This window comes from Equus caballus, chromosome 6 (assembly GCF_041296265.1).
Source record: "Equus caballus isolate H_3958 breed thoroughbred chromosome 6, TB-T2T, whole genome shotgun sequence".
Classification (NCBI taxonomy): domain Eukaryota; kingdom Metazoa; phylum Chordata; class Mammalia; order Perissodactyla; family Equidae; genus Equus; species Equus caballus.
The window spans coordinates 85,123,143-85,135,790 of NC_091689.1; the positions used below are offsets into that span (position 1 = coordinate 85,123,143).

A 12,648-nucleotide genomic window follows, 5' to 3' on the forward strand; every position below is an offset into this window, starting at 1 on the left:
TTATTTCAGGCAGTCATGAGAACTTCATAGTTTGCTGATGATAAATCAAACTAAGAATTTAAAGCCACAAGCTTGTCATTTTCTTCCTTTAACTCTTCAACGTCCTGTATAGTGCTACAGTGATTGTATTTCACACACTTACCATATTTCTCTGTATCCCCTACATTCAGTGTGAGAAAGGTCACCCTTTAATAAAAACTTCTTTCTAAGCGATGATCTAGGTAATTCTGTCAATACTTGATGCTGTGGACTTCTAATATCCCATCTTCTTACAGTCCCAGCACTGTCTTCAAACTCTTCAAAGTCAGAAAACTAATTTCAAAAATCCTCCTTAAGTGTCAATTTATGCAACTACCTGTGCACTCATGACTGTTGGGTGACAATTCTCCGTGGTCTTTCTACATATCTTGTATTAGCTCTTGTTCTGGATTATTTTTACACAATGTTTTTATATCATTCAGCCATGAAGAGTGAGATAATATCTCTTTCCATTTAAGAAGGCAGATTTCTTTTTCCTGATTAGGATTGTAAAGATAAGGTAACCCCGTTAGGCAAATTGGGCAGATTTGCCAGCAGCTTCTTTAAAATATTGAGGGTTTTCTAAGCTCAACCTCTCTGTGTCGTTTTGTGGGGATTGGGAGGCAAGGGGAACTGATGCAAACACGGAACTCAAGCCATCTGCTATACTGTGAGTAATAATGTCTGTTATCTCTGACTTAGGAGTTTTACACATTCTTCCAGAATCTATGAAACTGTTGGCTGACCTATTGTACCCCTCCCAGTCTGGACAGTTTTCTTGAAGGGGGTGAATTGCTGGAAGAGATAAATTTTTCTGGAAGAGGAAGGCACAGTCCTTCCGTATGCAAAGTTAGGGATCTTTTACTCCTCATATTCAGTTGTGGATCGTCCTGCTGAAGTGCTGAGTGAGGGAATATGAGTTCCCAACCCTCCCACCTGTTAATGAGCCTGAGGCCCAGGATGTAGGATTTAAACTAGCCACCCAAGCTTTTGGTTGCTGCCCACTCTTCTAGGTAGAAGAAGGAGGAAGGGTCAAGGATTCCTCAAACCTGGCTTTGGGTGTAATGCAATAATGGGTGTTTCTTTGCGTGACCCTAAGCGGATATCTGGCTGCTTGTAATGATAAGTTAATGCGTCAGTAACTTCCAGTTTTAATTCAAACATATAAAGTGCTTGAAAGCTGTCACTTAGCTCCTTATGACAAGAAAAGGCTTCACAAATGTAAACAAACAAAAGTTATAAGAGGTTGCTCATGATTAAGTGAACGCAAAAAATAAGTTCATGAAAAATAACGGTACTTTCTTTTCACGAATATATGCCTATATTATTAACATGATTTTCATGGTTGATCTTATTACTTTATCTTAGAGTTCCTGTAAATTGCTCTAGATATTACTGAAAACAGCTTTTATTTGTCATTATATGTTTATTTTTATTTATTTATATATGCTTTTCTAATAATAATGAATCTATTAGAAGTTGGAAATAATGATATGGATATCATCAAGACAGAAAACATTGTCTGATCTAGGGATCACCAAAACTTAATCATTTCATTTTCTTGATGATGAAGATACTGAAGAAGGAAATTTTCCTTATAGATACCATTAATCTTTTTTTCTTTTTAAAAATGTACTATAAAATGTCCTATAATTATTTGTACAAAAATGTTGTACTTTTAAGAGGACAACTTTGGAAAATACACTCTTTCAAACTTAATCCTAGTTTCCAATACACTAACTGTACAAATCTGAGGAATATGACTGTCTCGATGTATGCTGGGTGTTGAGAATAGTGTTCTAGAATCAGTATTTCTTTAATTATGAGTTAGCCAATCATTTGAATATCCTTACGGTAGGGAAATGTATGCCTCCTAAAACTTGTGTCACCACTGCTATGAGATTCATTATGTGTTGAAATTTACCAAATACTCACCCTCATCTCTTTTAGGACATGCTGATCTCAAAATTGTTTTTGTTTCCATTCTGTATTTTAGACAAAGAATAAAATGGTAAGTGCAAGGAATAGAAGTCGATGGAGAGAAATTTCATTGTTAAACAATTTTTCTCCATAATTTTTATTTACTAATTTTTACTTACTAAGTTACATGGTTTTACTTACTAATTTACACACTTTTAATTTTTAAAAATTTTAGTTACCAATTTACAGCTTTTAAATATTCTTTTAATTTTTTCTACAAACTCACTATCCATTTACTAAAAAGCCCTTCTTCCCTTTGCTAGGTTACCATAGGCTTAATTTATTTTTCTCTTCTCTTCTCCTCACAACTCATACAATTTCTTGATTATGTTTATATATTTCTATCTGCTTCTGTATCCTTTATTCTCTATTTTCATTTTATTTTACCTCGTCCATTCTCAGAATCCTAACATGCATAGGAAAACTGAAATTTCTTGTTACACACATTGCAATCACAAACTGTTTCTGCTGATTGATTTTGCTTCAGGGTACAAAGTGGAAAGTGTCCGGTGATAACAGAGATTGAGGCGATGGAAAAACTAACGAAGACAGCAAATAAATATATTCTCCACGCCTCATACTCACTTATCTGAAATTGAATTTCATTAGCCATGAAAGTAAATGACACAAGAATCAGCCATTTGAGTTTGATTAGTTGAGTTAAATGGTAAATGTGTACTAGCCCTGTTTGTTGATGTTAGCTAAATTTGTAGGTATGCATGTGTGTGTTAATGCAAAATATGGGCTGATGTACTTGTAATGACAGGTATCATTTTGCTTCTAGTATGCAAACCTCTTAATTGAACAGAAAATGACATCCATCTAACTCATGCATAAAATCAGGAGAAGAAAAAGCATTTTCATATGCTTTAAAAATCCCTCTGATTCATTCACATAAAAACAATCAACATTTATATCATTATCTAGGTCACTCTGTGGTAGAATTACACACTCAAGATGGAATTCTCTGTCCAGATGCTCTGGAACTGCAAATACTGTTCTTCCAGGCAGAACCATCTTTAAAACATGAATGTTCATTGTGTTAGTCTGTCTGAAACATCACTTTACTAACTTTACCTTAAAAACTAGTTACTATTACTTTTCAATTGAGATCATTGTTTTCTTTCTTTCATTCTTCTTCTTCTTTTCTTTTTTTCTATTTTGACCTGAAGAAGTAGAGGGCAGTAATGGGAAACCATAAAGAAGTGACAGTGTTCATCCTAGCAGGTTTGACTGATGACCCACAATTGAAAGTTCTATTATTTATCTTCCTGCTTCTCATCTACTTGCTAAGCATCACTGCCAACTTAACCATCATTGCACTCACCTTGGTGGATACTCATCTCAAGACCCCCGTGTATTTTTTCCTTCAGAATATTTCCTTCTTAGAAATTTCCTATACGATTACATGCATTCCTAAATTGCTGGTTATTATGGCAACTTGGAACAAAACCATTTCCTATAGCAGTTGTGTTGCTCAAGTGTTTTTTGCCTTCCCTCTGGAGTATGGGAATTTTACTTGCTGGCTGTTCTGTCCTGTGACGGCTGTGTTGCCCTCTGTAGGCCCCTGCATTACACCACCATCATGAGGACTCAAATCTGCATACAGCTTGTCATCAGTTGTCGGCTTGCTGGGTTTTTTTGTCATCTTCCCACACTCTTTTTTAGGCTACTCCTTTGTGGCCTTTTAGACCTTGACTTCTGTGCCTCCATCATTGTCGATCATTTCTACTGTGACACTAATCCCCTCCTGCAGATCTCCTGCTCAGACACACAGCTCATCAAGATGATGGGATTCATCTCAGCTGTGGTAACACTTGTGGTCATGTTGATAATGATGATGATGATAATGACGATAATATCATATACCTACATTACCTTGACCTTTCTAAGAATTCCTTCAACCAGTCAGAGGAAAAAAGTCTTCTTCAACATGTTCTTCTCATGATTGTGATATCCCGTCCTTATGGCAGCTGCATCTTCAAGTATGTTAAGCCATCAATCAAACAAAGAATATCTTTTCCCAAGGGAATTGCAGTGTTCAATACCTCCATTGCTCCATTTCTGAATCCTTTCATCTATACTTTACGGAAGCAACAAGTGAAAAAAGCCTTAATGAATATGATATATGGGTTATTTGTTTCTCAAACAAATGAATACCCTATTGCATTTTATATAGAGGAAACAAACAAATGAGTCTCAAATAATACCAGTGTATCCAATAGTAGTTGTTTAATTTCTGTTAGAGAATTGTTAATATTTACAAGTATTTCAGTCATCGATGAAAGTATTTTATAATGATTTTAGAAATTAATAATGAAATACAATATTTATTTGTTGTCCTCATGCCCAAAAATCTCCCTCAGTAAGTTGGGAGAATTCTGAAGCTAATTGGAAACTGCTTGTAAGTGACTATTGAATAGGGAAAACACTAAAGTCAAAGCATTTATCCTTTAAAATTGTCATAGATATAGCTAAATACATATGTAGCTATGTCTCTTACCAGTGAAGCTAAAATAGTAAGATAAACTAACCATTTTCTTAAAGAACTTTGAACTGTAGGTCATACTCTGATATTTCAGGTACTCAAATCAATTTCTGTGTTGTGACCAGAAGTTAAAAATATTAATATAGTAAAAAATGTTTTCACATATACATGTTATATTTCATGATATTTTTTCCAGAAATGTGATGCATTAGGCTAAAATTTCTGTTTTCATTTCCTTTTAATTTTTACTTTGGATCTTTATTTGAAGAAAATACGTTAGAAAACACTGTCTAAAAGAGCAGCATATAACATAGCCAGAGAAAAAAATACGTAAGTATGTAATTGACTGGACAATTATGTAGGTTTTGTACAATTTCTTAATGAACTAGATCTTAAAAGATATTTGAGTCATAAATATGATTTCATGAACAATGGTTATTTAAACAATTGATTACATTTTTTCCCTGATCACTTATGTATATACTTTTCCCATTTTGAGAAAATAGATCTAATAATCCTGGAGCATTATTTAACTTTTAGAAATTTTAAGAACACAGAAAATAAAAAAAAATAATCTATTGAGACAACCTAATAAATGTAAAACCCAAGACTCTCTCAGTATTTATTTTCATTTTGATTCTGTTATGTGTCAACCAGGATGAGTTTGCTTAAAACATTCTATCCAAGTTAAGCCACTAATTTATCACTGAGCTATTCCGAATGCTTTATTTATATATTTTTAAATGTCTGTCATCTACTAGTCCTTTACCATAAAGGATGTTCTGTGACTCTTAATGAGGGTCCAGCTCTGCTACACTAAGACTTCCCATTCCCACTCCTGCCCACTCCCAGGCGGATTAAAGTTGCATCATCTGTCTTCTCTGGTACTTCAGTTAGTCTATGACATATCACCTACATTATATCTAATGGAAGCACTACAAATTCTGAATGCAAAAGAAAGTTATAGAAGGCTTGTGTGAAAGAAAGTCTGAAAAGAGTTTTATGCCTGGTCAAGTTGGCTGAGATTGAAATGAATCTAATTAAGTAAATGGATTTTACTATGAAAAAGTAGACTGGTACAAAAATTAGAATTTGGCTGTCTGTCTTAAAAGGATAATTTTCTTAAGCTCTTAGTCTGGTCTTGATAAAGAGATTATAAAACGTTTTTCCTTCTGAGTAAGTTTTCAGAAGATCTATGTTTTGTTAAGATAATTTCCCAGGTGCAAAAAGACAGAGGTCTCTCTATTAAAGTTTTTATTGCTGTTGTCACTTTGATTAAATATTATGAGCCTTGCTTCAGTGACCCTTGCTTTACAATGACAAGATCAGCAACCTCTTGATCTTAAGTGTTTTAAAATCTTTTGATATTTTTGACAAGCTTCTCCCTCAAACAAATAGTCAAGTCCTAAATAAATGTTTTCTTTTGACCTGGATGAAGGAAGAGAATTTCTCTGAGGATTTTCAGAGGGCCCCTGGGACTTAAAGAAATTTGTTCTCTGTTCCTATAAAGGAGTGATACTAAGTAGGCTTGTTTGGAATGCTAAATTGCATGAGAAGCATTGTGAAGTAAATGATGATAAACCTTAGGTTATATTGTGTAGGTAAATATTATTCACTATTTTAACCTTGCTACTAATGAGGATTATTTTAGGCTAGTTACCGTTAAAACCGCAGATGAGAAGGATGCTCTGAGGACTGGAAATTGCTGACCCTTTGATAAGAGACATTTGCATTTGTGAAGGAAGTCTCCATCTGTGAGGGTGCCTCCTCTCTGCACCAGGAGTAAGGAGGGATGATGAGCTTATCTCTAGAAACTCTTAATGGGAATAGCAAGGACTTAAGTCTTGTTTATTGTGCTTGTCTGGTGACCTGATGTAGCTGACTCCCCCCACCACCAATGCCCTCCTTTGTCTTTAGCTGAAGATAGTATTTAGGGTGGTGGCTTCTGGCATTTACTTAATCTGATTTGGTTCTTATCTAAAAGTTATAGGACCACCCAATAGCCAGACCCCACCTGCACTGATACTATTTTAACTTTTTTACATATTCTTTCCTTTGTCTTGTAAAGAGATAACTCACATGCTTATGCCTTAGATTTAGCTCTACTGTCAACCCATGTTTGCATCAGCATCTCCTCCTACCCCTGAGTCCTGTCCCCATGCTATTCTCTAGATGGGAGAGCGTTACTGCCAGACCCTGAGAGTCCAAGAAATCTTTCTCACGGCTCACCGACCCGGCATCAGCTACGTTGCTTCCAACATCACAAGGAGAGAAGACCATGACTGCATTCTATTGTTTAACTTGGTTTACAAATGGGTCTTACTTAAATGACAAACAAGGACAGTTATAAAGCTGGATATGCTGTCCAGCCTCAAGAATCCCTGCTACTTTCTGTTAACTCTGCTAATCCATTAAAAAGGTTTCCTTCTACAGGCTTAAGAAATCGCCACAGAAGAAAATATATATATATACATAAAGGTTGCAACAAAAGGGAAAAGTAATACTTTTGGAAACATTCTCCTAGTGACTCATATAGCCTCTACTTGTTGTGCTATATACCCAAAGTATAATCCAGAGAAGCCACTTCATGAGTCACAAGGCCACTTTCCCCTTCCTAAGGGACCCTTTGAGGTATGACAATTGGATTTTGTCTAAATGCCACCATCTCAAGGATAAATATATCTTGTTCTCACATTGTGTTGAGGCTTTTCCTTGCAGAAGACCGAGGCTTTAGGTAAATTATTATTGAAAAGGATAATTCTTGTTTGAGGAATTCCTCCCGAGTTACACAGTGACTGGGGAACTCAAATCTATTTGTAATGTTTGGCAAATATTGCAGCATTTCCACTGTGCTTACCATCCTCACGCCTCAGGATTGGTAAAAAGAACTAACAGCACAACCAAAACTTAATTGGCAGGCTTTCAGAAGCATTTACTCTCTCACGGCCAAAAGCTCTTGTGCTAGTGCTCCTTAATTTTAGATCTATACTTTTGTAAACATTGGCTGTCTCCTTTTGAAATAATAAAACAGCCTATGCAATTAGATGAAGAAATATATGAACCAACTTTGCTTAAGGGGTATATTAAATTGTTGTCATGGTCTTATTGAGGTGCTTAAAAAAAAAATGAAAGATTGGTAGTTGATTCTTTCACGGAGAGCTCCCAAAACTTAAGGATCTTGGACTATAACCTGCAGAATTTATTTATTGAAAGAGACATCAAATAAGACTCTTTGCAGCCCAGTTGGAAAGGACCATACCAGGAGGAGAAGAAGACGGCATCTGTTGTAGACAGCTGTCCCAAGACTCCGGACCAGGCCTGTATTCCTGACGTTATATCTCCTCATTTAAACCTTTGTTATGCTTAAACTGTAGACCTATTTTATAATTTGTTTGGAATGCTATCATACTTAAAGAAAGTGATTAATTTGGAACAGACTTGTCTTGAAGGCCAGGCATTTATCAAGTGACTCCTAATGGAACTCAATGGCTTTGTGGAACAAATCTTTGGCCTTGGCTACCGCCTGGATGGCTAAGACACTGCACCCTGAGTTTCCTTTAAAAGCAGGGAAGGAGTCAGTCTGCGTTAAAACCTGTTGCCAATATCCCTCTCTTTAAGGCCAGATGGGCTTGTTCAGTGTTCTACTGGTATGGCTATATTTGCAACTATATGTCCTTCTTCTTTGGGACTAAAAGATGTCATTATTACAGATGAAAGCTCTTACTAAATTTACTCAAGAAGCCCTTAATGATAGTCAAGCAGGAATAGCCTTATTAAATACCGAAATGTCTTTAATGTGAAAGGCTGTCCTTCAAAACAGAATGGCTTTAGATATTCTTACTGTATCCCAAGGTGGTACCTATACAATCATTCAGACTGGATGCTATGTTTTTATACTTGATGAGTCTTCCAATGTGTCATCTCTGCTAAAACACATGAAGAATCAGGTGGATGCCTTAAGCTATCCAATGCCCAGTCTTGATTTCTTTGGTTAGCTCCCTTCCAGTATGGGTTCCCTTTTTCAATCTGGATTGGAATTTCTATTCCACTACTTCTTGGAATCCTTGTTCTGGTCATAATATTTAAACTAACTGTTGTTTTCTTTACTCCGTCTTGTAAGAGTAGCATACAAACTAAAGCAATGATTGCTCGATGGCTTGAGATGGTTGATCTGTCTTATAATCCTGGACACATTTCCTTTTCTGATAGGGACTATGACTAAGAATTCATTTCAGACTAATCCTTTCAAAAATGCTGAGTTATTATTGTTACTGTACTTGTTCTATAATCATATACAATGTAAATGCAAAGTGTCATAGAGAAGCACATATACAATGTTTGTGCAACAATCTAAAATTAATTGGAAATTACATGACCTATGAAATGCTTACTCTATTAATACATATACTTCCATGCTTGTCTACTATTTCCCCCCAATATGGACGACTAGGCAAATAAATGAGATAAAAGCCTAGCACCAAGGGACATGATGGACTAAGGGCAGGCAGCAACCACCCTGGCGCCGAGGGACAATATTTTGATCATCAATGCTTTCTATCGAAAGATTATAGATCAAAAAGGGAAAATGGCAAATAATAGGATATATTGGAGTACATGAGGAAGCCATTTGGTATAAACCTAATTCGGCCTGACCTTGTCTTTCCAAAAGGGCCTGACCATGGCTGTTGAGCATGCATTGTACATCTGCTTTAGATATTCCCTATGGCAAGAACAAAGGCCCTTGAGATAAAGGTGCAACTTCCCTCCTCCTCCCAATGTTGGCATTACTTAAGGATTAAGCATCTTTCCTTAGGCTAGGAACTGATTGCTGCGCTCACCTGTCACCACCCAACTCGAGACAATAGACTTGCCTCCTGCTGCACCCTCCAAGACAGCAGACCCACTACCTGCTGTGTCCATCAAGTGCTGTGCCGACAGGGCAATCTTGTGACTATTGTGGGAGGGACATTTCAATCATATGTAAAGCACCCTCTTTGGGGGTATATAACCACTCTGTACACCTCATTTCTTTGGTATCCTTTCTTCCTTTGGAAGAAAGGCCCCGGGCTATGGTCCTCAGATTTTAGCTCAGAATAAACTCACCCAAATTTTCATTTATAGATTGGTTATGGATTATTTTTGTCGACAGGCCTTTTCAAGGCTTTATGCCCTCCAAAGATTTCATTAGAATATTTTGGAATCATTCCCACTTTGCTAATTTGTAACTATTTTGTTTGCATTTATTTATGAGTTGCTTCTACAGCTAATATATTACAATAAAATAAAGTGATTTCCACAGTTTTCTTAGCTCATTCCAAAACACTTCAAAGAATAATGTTATGTCTCTGCCTTCTCAATTAAAATAGTCTCAGAAAATCCAAGGATAAAACTTTCTAAGGATCAAAAAAAAAGAAAAATCACTTACTGCTTTATGGCATTGACCATGTTGGACATAAGGTACTGCTTCCACGAAACAACATATGAATCTTGGTGCTTTTTACAATGTTCTCATAGTAAAACAAATCAATAGCCAAAATATTTAAGTATAAGACAACAATAAAATACAACTAATTATCAGCGTAACTTGATGTGGTTAATCATTTAAAAAATATTATTATTAGGAAAATATGTTTAAAATTTTAAAAATAAGATTTAAAATCATATAAGTTTCAAAAACACGATACACATTTCTCTTATCTATATAGGACCAAAACTACCCCACAAATAAACAAATTTTCAGGAGAAAACTAAATTTTATATTCCTCACATAGTTTTGGTATCTTAATAGTTATAATCCCAAGGGACTTCACCAGTGTGCCCAATAGACCCACCAAAGAATATCTATTATTGAGAAATACTTATTGAATTGCGGTCATTATGACTTAAAGAAAATATAACCAGTTTCGTGAAAATTCTATATTTTCCCCTACGAGATTAAAAGATTTGTTTAATTAACAGTAGTCCCTTCTAATGTCCTAGGGATCATTTCCCCTAGGCCAGTCATACTTTTTTTATATTGTTACTAAAATATACCAACCATTTAGTGCCAATGCAAAGCAGGTTAGTCTGCCTAAGGTGTTTGCTTAATTCTGAAGATTTGAGATAATCAACGGATTTCAAGATCAGTTAACACTTCTCTCAAAGTATTCCTTCTCTTTTAAGAAAATCATTAAACTTTTAATTAAAAAAGAAATATGAGGATGTATTTGGTAAGACATATTAAGATATTTCTTTATGATTTATTTTGCTCCTCAACTTTTTAAAAAAGCAGTTTTATCTGTGTATCTATATATGACAAAAGCATTTTAAGAAATATATATAGGACCTTGTTTATGGAAAAGGGAATAACTTTGTGCTTTATTAAAATAGAAGAAAGCAAAAACAATAGGACCCTGCTCTGGCTAGAAAGTTATAGAATGCTAAGGAAAAGAGTATTAAGAAAACAATAGTTGTGTATTTAAGAAATGCTGTGGAGTATAACCATACAGAATACTTTCAATTCAGCTACTGAGATTAAGTGCTCTCCAATTTTTACCAATTTATATTTCTGGTTGTTAGAAGTGCTGTTCCAGTGAGAGAAATTTAATGATGATCTCAGCTTCAGGTTGTGCTCCAAATATGATGCTGTAATTGCATTGACCCATAATCATTTTTATGAGAAACCATATATTTGTGAGAAAGCTGGCAGAATGAGAGATGAAGTCTATTTTCTCAGAAAAGGTTGAAGTTGCCTTGCTGAATGGGAAATAAATCTCTTTGGCCTCATCAAGACATAGCCAATTAAATTATTGAACTTAAGTAAATGTCATTAAATTACCAAATGCCATACTACAAGTAAAATAGTACATTCTCTAGAGCTATGTAGTAATCATGGCAACTCAACCACAGTTTGCAACTTTTTAAAAAAGACATCAGTGTAAATCTGTGGTAGTGATTGCATGTCACCGCTGGTGAATCTCTTTTTTAGAGGATACATGCAATGTAATCAGTAGTTCTTTGAGGATATGGAAAGACTGAGAGGATGTTTTTTATTTTGGTGAGGAAGATTGGTCCTGAGATAACATTTGCTGCCAGTCTTCCTCTTTTTGCTGAGGAAGATTGGCCCTGAACTAACGTCTGTGCTCACCTTCCTCTATTTTGTGTGTGGGACGCTGCCACAGCACGGTTTGGTGGAGCAGTATGTAGGTCCGTGCCTGGGATCTGAACCTGAGAACACCAGGCTACCAATGCCTGGGAGCAGGTGAACTTAACCGCTTCGCCACAGGACCAGCCCTTGAGAGGGATATTTGCAGGTACATCCTGTGACACTATTAACCCTGAGTTCTCCAAAATTTTACTAAATTTAAATGTGCCCATTCAAAGTAGAAAGTGTGCACCACTAATTATCAAAAAACTGGTAAATTTCTTGGGTAGCTTTATTCATATTTCACAGTGGAGACCATAGATGGTGCGCTATAGAGACTGATCACTCAAAGACCAGCCGCTCAACCTAGTACTGCTTTCTGCCGTGGCAACATCAGAATTCTGAGAGGTGGTTATGGTTGAGCCACTTTAAGGATACACAAAAAATTGTTAGTCTATTATAAAATCTTGATACCTTTGTCAACTCTCACGTTGTTCTTTTTTTCTCAAGACAGAGCTACAGCAAGTTTAGAATTTTTGCAAAATGCTGGTGAGCATAATAATGCATATGAAGCTTTTTATAACTTTTGCTAAATGTGCAGGAATAATGTTTTTGCTATTACTGATGATGGGAATGGTATTGAAGCAGGTTTTGCAACAGTCATGAGAAGGTAATGGTCACAATCACTGTCACACCTGTTACCTATTATTCTGGGACGTCGAGGGACACAGACTACCTGGGATTGCCAGAATTCCTTTCGTTATGCTATTGACAATATTGATTTGAGAACTTAGGGTAAGCAAAATAGACAGGTGAGATATTACCAAAGTATGTATCTTTAGAGTTACAATTAAAACATAGAATTCTTCAAATGGGCTACTTATCTCATGTTAAATCAATAGGCTGTGAGTTTTCGGCTCCTTACTTTCAGAGGGTAAGTCTATTTTAAATAAGAAACAGGAGCCCAGTGAAGTGAAATTATGGTTCAACGGACAGTATCAAAAATCACATAAATTAGCAGTCTCATGAAGACTACAGA

The 12,648-nt window shown here is 35.8% G+C and overlaps 1 pseudogene; it reads left to right on the forward strand.

The window, feature by feature from the left end:
- Positions 3,186-4,116, forward strand: OR6C353P (olfactory receptor family 6 subfamily C member 353, pseudogene; annotated as a pseudogene).